Source organism: Pithys albifrons, chromosome 1 (assembly GCF_047495875.1).
Source record: "Pithys albifrons albifrons isolate INPA30051 chromosome 1, PitAlb_v1, whole genome shotgun sequence".
NCBI classification, from domain to species: domain Eukaryota; kingdom Metazoa; phylum Chordata; class Aves; order Passeriformes; family Thamnophilidae; genus Pithys; species Pithys albifrons.
The window spans coordinates 8,270,310-8,279,367 of record NC_092458.1 but is presented as its reverse complement, the minus strand read 5'-3'; the positions used below and the strand labels follow the sequence as shown (position 1 = coordinate 8,279,367).

Genomic DNA, 9,058 nt, shown 5'->3' with positions numbered 1-9,058 from the left:
ACTGTATAGGAAATTCACAAAAAATTATTTTAAAATTACTGATCACACAACTGAGAGCTCAGTTCTTGGGAAAGCAACAGCCAGTTTGTAGAGAATAATAATTAAACCAGCATTGTTCCCTTTTGTTACATTGTTTTCTCTCAAGACCCTGGGAAAGAAACAATATCAATTGATTATTTCATGGGTTTTGTTTCTTCTGTATGTAATGAAATGTAACTGCAAGAAACAAGAAATGAATAATCTGCTTCTATTCATGTGCCAATTTCTGCACTTTTCAGTTACGCAAAACTCCCATTGATTTTTCCTTGTTTAAAGGCTCTTCTAAAATGCCACAATAGTATCCTGCCCTGTGTATATACATTTATATGTCACTAAACTGTATGGATAATGCTCCTTACTCAATATCCCTTCATCATCCACTTCCACTGATGCTTACATCAAACTCACTCCTACTTGGCTCTCAGTGTCAGTGGTTAACACGGGTGCAGTAGGCAAGCAGCTATTTCCTTCCAGGCTGTGTGACATTGGTTGGCCACCAAAGAAGGAGCTGCCCCCGGGGGCTCAGCTGATGCGGTGACTCAGAGGCGCTCCCAGAGATGACTCTGGGGACTTGGGGTGTGGGACTGGGCACTTCATTTCCAGCAGAACAGATCAGACTGCCCTGATCTGCACAGGAGGGCCAGCCTGACACCAAGCCAGCTCGTTTTGTGGGACCAACAAAGGAAGCCAAGACAAGCAGGCTGCTGCCTTTAAGTGTTTGTTTCTGGCCCTGATCAATCCACAACCCCTTTAGGAGTCCTCAGATAAAACACTTAGGAGGCTCTTGGGAAACTCTCATTTTTATAGGAAAAATGTATGAAAAAGGTTTGTTGTTATGAATGAGACCTGCTGCTTAATTGTATTCAGCCATATGTGCTTGTTTCACCTGGTAAATAATATTTTTCCTATATTTTGTTTTCAGTGACTTGATGGAGTCTAGTCTAGCCTTCCAAAAAAGAAAAAAATCTCTGTTACAGACCATGATGTATCAGAAAAAAATGACCTGGCCTCCACATCAGTGCCTGATTTGAAGGCTTCACATTCGAAAATTCCATCTTTATAGTTGAGTAAAATTAGCCCTAAACTTTTAGACACAGTAAATAAAAATCTGTTGTATTCTAACATTTCTTTCAAAACCACAAGGTGAGGACAAAAAATATTAGGATGCACACAGAAGTAACCCAGAAGACAAGTGAGCTATGATATTTGATTTCAGGGATGTAAAATTACGATCTACTCTCCTTAGTAAAGCAAAGCTCAAGATTAAAAGTTTTTAACAAAGCATTTTATCTTATCTACCAAGTAACAAATTTCTCTCACACAGCCCTTCCAAAAGACAGATCTCAGCAAAAAGAGTAACTGTGTCATGTTAGTACATGAAACTACTTACCTGTGAGAAGAATGGTAGGAAAAGGAAATTTATTTTGTGTATGTTATAACGAGAAATCTCTCAGCTCTGATTTTGCCACCACAGTGGTTGTGTATGTGCCTTCTCACAAAAATTCAACATGTGCTACATCACTTACAATCTGGCCTCATATTAAAATGACAAGATATACTGATAGAAAAAAATTGCCTTAATTGCTAGCATATGTTATCAGAAGTTATTTTTAAGCATTAAAGCATTACCCAGCCATTTATTCTAATTTTTAACTTGCAGCACCACTGCCTTCTGTCCTGGAACCAGCTGCAGGTATAGGGAGATAATTAGGGACCACAAAACTGTTGACAATATCTGAAATAGTAACACTGGTAGCACATTTTTTTATCCTTTAAAAAACAGCATCACATCTTGAATTTCAGTTCAAGTTATCCTTCTAGCTATGGATGATGTGATGCACTCCTGACAGAATATGGGAAGATCCATACACAAACTGGGAGTTTTGGCAGACTTACAAGCATCAAAGTTTCTAAGCATCAGTTTGACTGCCTGCTGTGAACCATGAATCAGGTCTTTCAGATGTTGCATTAGAAACCCTCTGGGACCTTCCTTCTGAACTACAAAGCTCCAAATCTTCAACTGCACTGACAAGCACCAAGGTCTAACAGAGGACCTGTAGAGTGCACCAGTTGGTGCTGAAAGCCTGATCTTCAAGGTGAACACAGTTCAAGGATTCCTACTGTTTGACTAGTTCAGTTTGAGTCCCACCCAGTGCCCATTTGTGGCTGGAACGCATTAGTTTAGCTTCATACAAAAGGGATCTACTTCATGCACTCCAGCACCACTCCACAGTCTGAATTACAGCACTGTTACCAGAGACCATGACAGAAGTTACTTCTGAAGTGCATCCCTGATCCAAAGTAAAACACTTCAGTGCCCCAAGGCTCATGAAACAGTCTGTGTGGAACAACAAATGAAAATGAGATGCCTGATTTTTATGCACTGCAGTGCTTTAAATTCTATTATCTGTCTGTGCAGATTTTTTTTAAGGTTCACATCCATACAGAAAAAATGTACTTTTGGTCAGTGTTAGATTAGCAATACTCAACCATTGCTGAGTTCTGTGGCACGTTATGTCCAGTGGGATGCTTTCCTAATTTAAATAACCATTGAAGCATATCAAGAAAATGGGAGCCGAGTTCAAGCACCCATAACTTGCAGAACTACACTTTGCCGTGGTGCATCAGATATTCGACATTTGCCTGAAAGTGGCTTTAGTTTCAAGGTGCAATTTTAATTTGTGTGAGCAAAGCTCAAAGGTGAAAACCTTACAGACGCCAGCAACAGAATCTGCAAGGCCAGAGCGTGGTTTTGTGAAAAAAAAAAAAAAAAAAAAGATAAATGTTGGAGGGCAAGAGGGATTTGCACCGTGTCAGGAGCTGGTCTGGAGGAAAAAAAAAGAGAGACATTGAATTTTGACATCCCCGCTGTCCTTCCCTGCACCCATCGAGCGAGAGCAGCAGCGGCGGCTCCCACGGCGCCTCTCCCGCCTCCCTCCGCTCTCGGTGACAAACGGCCCCGCGTGCCGGGGGCGGGACCGCTCTCCATGCCAAAAAATAATAAAAAGAGAGCGCCCAACGGTTCCGCGGAATCCCCCGCATGAGCAGCCCCCTCCCTGTCAGGGAGGGGCACATCCCCTCACGGCCGGGCCGTGCTCAGTTGCCGGGGGCAAACCCCAGCCCCTCCACCTGCGGGGATGTCCCCTCGTCTCTCAGACCCTGTCCCCGCCGGGCCCCGGCCCGACCCCCGCCCTATCCGTGTCCCTGTCCCTGCCCGGCCGCGGCACAGTCCTCGCCCGGCCCCGGCCCCGGCCCCGGCCCCGGCCCCGGCCCCGGCCCCGGCCCCGGCCCCGGCCCCCGTGCCCGCCCCGCAGCAGCTGCGGCTCAGCCCGACCGGCCAGTCCCGGGCGGTGCCGAGGGCGGGGCGAAGGGTCGGAGCCGGCTCCCTACTGGTTTTGTGGGGAGTGGGCGTGGCCTGGGGCAGGCTCTCTCCTCTGCTATTGGCGGCGGCAGACGCCAGCGCGGGGGGCGGGCCCGGCGGCGGGGCGGGGCGGACGGAGCGGCGCGGGCGGAGCGGAGAGGGACGGTCGAAGACGGCGGCGGGCCGGCAGGGCGGGCGGAGCGGCGTGGGGAGGGGCGGCGGTGGCGGGCGGGGAGCGGAGCGCGGAGCGAGGGGGCGGCGGCTGCAGCGAGTGGGGAGGTGCCGCTGGGCGCACCGAGAGCAGCGGCAGCGCCGGAGCGCAGGTAGGGGAGCTGCGCCGGGAGGTCACTCCGTGCCCTCCGCCGCCCTCACCTGTCACTGCCCTGCTGCCGGGCTCTTGCCGCTGCGGCGGGGCAGCCCCGCGCCTCGCCCCCTTCCTTCGGCTCCGTGTCCGTCCCTGCTCCTCCCTGGCCAGCTGCGCTTCTCCCGCCGCCGCCCTCTCCGGTTCCGCCGGGGCCGGTGGGTGTCCGCGCCCCGCTGCGCTCCCAGCCCAGTTGCGCCCGGGCGGCCGGGCCGAGGCGGCGGCGCCCGGCGGGATCTGGTGGCGGCTCTGCTGTCGCCCTTCCCGGCAGGGCCAGAGCCGCGGGCGCGGCCCCTCCGCGGTCCCGACGGGGGTTCCATGGGGTGCTCCGGGGCGGAGGTTCTGCCCCCGGGATTCCGCCCCAGCGCCTTGTCTTGCGCCAGCTCTCCCCTGTTCCTCCCCGATACGCTCTCCCGCCTGGCTGGAAGGACTGATGACTTATTTTAAAAGATGCTCTTTAGGTTATTATGATTTGGGGGAGGGAGTGTTTCTCTGGGTTTTTTTCCTTTTTTTTCCGGTTTGTGTTTTAATCAGCCGTCCTGTTGCTGGGCTTGTGCGTTGTCGGTGCCAGCTGCGAGAAAACGCACTAGTTGTTCCAAGGTAGGCAGGTGGTGATGGAGAGCATCGGAGGGGACAACACCCAGGAGGGAAGGCTGTTCCTCACCTCGAGCCGCTAGGAAGATGAGGGATGCCGGGATTCCCGTTGCTGGGGTATTCCTTGCTTCTGCTTTCAACCTTCATCTTTTGTATTGGTCGGTGAGCAGGGAAAACTCGGGTGCTGTCCTTGGAGCATACGGAAGGGAAAAGGATTTTTTGTCAAGCAGGGTTTGGTGTGTCTGCAGCAATGCCTCTTGTACAGCTGGAAGAGCGATAAGCTCAGCTCCTGTTCCATTCTCTTTCTGTATGTGAGGGCTCTGCGCGCTGTTGCTGTTGCTGAACTACTCCAGCCTTGCTCTCGGAGATCCTCCTCCTGTCTGCATCGTGCGCTGCCGACCATGGCTGCGGCAGGTGGATGTCTGAGGCAGCAACAGCCTGAAACTGCCATAGTGAAATTAGTAATGATCGTGCATATTCCTCTGTGCTGTGCCCTGGGGACGGAAGCTGTTCCCCGTCTGGTACTCAGCAGACTTGTCAAGGTGGTAACACATTAGTCACAGTCGTATCTGGGAGAGTCGTTTATTGCAAATACACATTTATTTAGCAAAGCTTTGGAACGTCTCAAATAGGCGCTAAGAGAATGTACAACAGAGAAGACCCGCGAAAATTCATTGGCATACTGATAAACGCAGACCACGAATGGCCATCGGGTTCTGCAGTATTGCAGGAGAGAAGTTTAAAATTGCCCTCTTAGTTTCTTTTGTTGTCCTCATGCCTCTCTGCTGCTTTTCAGAGGGGTGTTGAGCACCGCGAGCTTCCATTGTAATGAGTGATCAATTTGTATGTTGCCAGTTCATAATGGCCCCCTGGGCTAATACAATCTATAATTCCCACTGAATTTTACTATGTATACACTTAACTATTTTTTCCCCATATTTCAGTGTGTGTTAAATTTTAACGCTTCAGGTAATTGTTGGGTTTGCCTGAAAAAAACATGAACTTGGAAGAGTGTTCTTATCTTAGTGCATGCGTGTGCAGAGAGATCTGCAGTTGGAATAAAAAAGGGAAGCTTTTTATAAAATATACTTGTGTAAAATAGAAACACTAAGTGCCATTTTTAGTAGGTTGATTGAACAATAGAGGTATTGGCCTCTTCTATTGTACAGAATTAAATACTACCTCTGGTTGTGTGGGTGTTTAAAATTCCTCTCATTTTGCTCATTTGGCAACAGGAAGGAAAATCTCCCTCATTGTACTTCTGGCAAGATGTTCATCAAGGAGAGAGCTCTGCCTCAAGAAGCATCTGCATTGAATAACACTCAGGAGTATGGCCTTGTTTGTCAGTATTTACCTAAAACTGTAGTATTTAGGGAAGTAAGTCAACATTGTGTCAAAATCTTTGTTGCCTGCATTTAGCTCCTTAGATTTTTCTAGCATGTAGAAGAACTGGATGATAAATTACAATGCATGAAAGATCATATTTTATAGGAACAGGGAGAAATCTAAAGGTGTAGAAATCAAGGACTGCAAGTAGCAGATGCTATACCATATTTTGGAACTAGATCTTATGAATTAATTTCAGCCACTGCTTAGACCTGTGGTTAAAAAGCAGTTATCATTGGTCAAAGATACACATGTAATAGATATTTGCACTATGCCTGTTTTTTAACTGTGTTAACAATTTTAATGAATCCGATATATAATCCATAGTTGGTTTATGTTAAAATCTTTTTTCAGTGTTTTAGATTTAAATTTTATGGAAGTTGAAACTAGAAATTTGATTTGATTTGTGTCTTCTGACTTTAAAATGAGAGTCATAACAAACCTGATAGTGTTGCAGCTGATATGCTCTACCTTAGTTTTCAAAACTTGGTGTTGAAACAAAAAAATTGCAGATCCATTTTAATGTTTTCAGAGATCCTATCAATTTAGTTTAATAATTGGGGGGAAATACACTTTAAGATTTAAGTACTGAAATGCTTCCTGTAGGTCTGTGTTCCTAACAAAACCCTTGAGAATATCAATGTCATGAGCCTTCTTTACTAGTGAAGCAGCTAAAGGAAAATGTAAAAAGCGCTATGGTCACTATAGAGAGACCTCTTCATAGAATAGAGTTTGGGGCTAGTTGGGTAGAAACTGTTATTGGGGCACTGATCTAATTACCATCATGTTCCAGTATTTAAAAGGTGGCTGCAAAGAACATGGAGACTCCCTTTTACAAGGAATCCCCATGAAAAAGATAAGGGGTGATGGGTACAAGTTATTCCTGGGGATATTACGGGACACAAGAGGAAGATTTTTCACTATGAGAACAGTCAGCCACTGGAATAATTTTCCCAGGAAACTGATGGATTCCCCAACATTGGACACTTGCAAGGCAGGGCTGGACAACATGCTGGGCCACCTTGTCTAGATTGTGCTTTTTGCTTGAGCCCTTTCCAACCTGGTATTCTATGAGCTGTAGTGCCAGTGTGGTTTGACACCAGCAGTGGCTTTTTCTACTGGAACTAGAGCAGGACCGTGTGAGTGGGAGGAGAGCTAAGACTTGCAAGTACAAGGTAGAATAACAGAATAATTTCTGTATGCAGAAAACACCCTCTCTCTATATAATGAAAAGTCAATTCAGTGCTGTTATAAAAATAGCTGTTTATAATACTGACTATATATGGAAACTCTTGAAAACTGTTCACATGTTGGCTTTCAGTCTCTCTCAAACACATAACACTCAGCAGTAGAAATCTGGACAGAAAAAAAATAGCCAACAGTTTTCATAGGTACTATTTAAGCTCTGGATAAGATATGAGTTCTCCTTTATGACAATTTTCTTGTGCTTATATGCTTATTCTGCATAAAGTATGAACACAGGTCATGAAACAATGAGAGAGAATGGCCCTGAAAATGTAGACATGGAGGATAAATGAAGTAATTGTGAACTATGTGCTCATCATATAAAAGGAACAATGCCTTATATTTGTCCTAATTTCTATTTGAGAATTTTAAAAGAATATTAGTAGTACTCATTACCTAAACCTAATGACTCTGTATTTTTATCTTGATTTTTACCTCAGAACATCAGTATTCTCATGTTACTTCTAATGTGAGAATTATCAGTGACTTGCTATCACTAAAGACTGTACCTGATGTAGTGAATATTAGAGTTTATTTCTTGGTTCCAAATTCTGTGTTCTAACTATAACATTTCAGTACTTAGATGGAATTTGTTTTGTGAATGGTTATACCAGCTTTCTACATCAGAAGCAGCAAGAACTAATTTCATAGTATAAATTAAAACAAGTACTAATACATAAGTAAACTGAGGAAGTCAGTGTTACAACATTAACTCTCTTGCTGAGTTTGTGCAGTTTCATAATATTAAATGTGGATGAAGGAAAAAATGTTACACTTCTGAATGTTCACAATGCTATTGTATTCAGCTTTTAAAAATATTTTTTTAAAAACTAGAATATGGTAATCTATTTCTTTGCTGCTCTGTTAAATAAGATATTTTAGCATAGCAGAAATAGTTGTGTTAAGTATCTTGACTAACTCACAACAAGAGAACAAAATAAATTTAAAAGGTGTTCCATCTCTTAAATTATGTTGCTATAGAAATATTGCATGTATTTTTTTCCTCCCTTCTCTGGAGGAACAGTGAGCATTTCATTGGTATAGGCTGGTTTTCAGAGAACTTGCACGCCTGTTTCCTTTAGGCAAAATAACTTTCAGAAATGAATGTGTGAGCTCCAAAGTTAGTTGTGTTCTGCTTCTCTGTTTATGTGAAATTAGAAATATAAGTTATGTTTAGCTAATGTGGAGTAAAAATAATGTATTGCTCTGTCCCAAAATAAGGAAAATGCATATGGAATAGATGTATTTATTGTATGATGACTTTCTGTGATACGTATCTGTGATACTGAAGTGTCTGGATCTCCAGAAGCTCTTAATTCTAGTTTTAGTGCAATTAGATTTATTTTTCAACATCACTTCAGTAGAGACATTTGTGTATTCCAGCTTGGCTTCAAATTTGAATTCCTAATACAATCCTGTTGAACCTTCTCGTGTTGGAATTGCCTGTTAATGTATTGAAAATTAATCCTGTAGTTGACTTAATTGTAATGATAGGATAACTTAATTTAGCACTGACCCTTAGTTTGGAAAAATAATATAATCTTACTGTGGGTGGCATTGACAAGAAATACTTGCCTGGCAGTTAAAAAAAAAAACAAAAAAAAAAAACAAGAAGGAAAGCCTCCAAACCAAATAACAAAATTATTCTGAAAAAAACCAGTGTGAATCAATTCTTCACTGAATCTTCATTATGCCAGCCACATAGAGCTCCATTGTTTTGGTGAATTGTATCACTGTCTCTGTTAATCTTTTCTTAGAGATGACTGTAGTGGTGCTGATATTAATGGTAACACTGGTTCATTCAGCTGAAAGGGGAGGATGTGACTACAAGGTTCAGTAGAATAAAGTATGTATTCAACTATTAACTATCAAAAAATTTTTCTTGGAGCTTGAATATGAAAACAAAACTTTTTTTTCACCTTGTCTCCTCTTTTCTTCTTGATAAGGTGTCAGTGGTGTTTAAAAGTCATCCTGTACTGTAGGAACCCTACATTTCTTAGTGAATTTGCAGAAATGATTTACACTTATAATGATTTCTTTGTAGAACTGTGTTTTGGCTGATCTCATCATCA

At 43.8% G+C, this 9,058-nt stretch overlaps 1 protein-coding gene across 4 annotated transcripts in view; it reads left to right on the top strand.

The window, feature by feature from the left end:
* The first annotated feature begins 3,650 nt into the window (after window positions 1-3,650).
* The window catches only part of CDKL5 (cyclin dependent kinase like 5), a 122,521-nt gene continuing 117,113 nt past the window's right edge, over window positions 3,651-9,058 (top strand). For 2 of the 4 annotated variants that reach the window (XM_071555766.1, XM_071555501.1), the window contains exon 1: window positions 3,651-3,723. The gene's annotated coding sequence lies outside the window, so the exon portion shown is untranslated. Of the gene's footprint in view, window positions 3,724-5,661; window positions 5,684-9,058 lie in introns of those variants that run through there. The other 2 variants (XM_071555595.1, XM_071555684.1) reach the window with 2 other exon arrangements.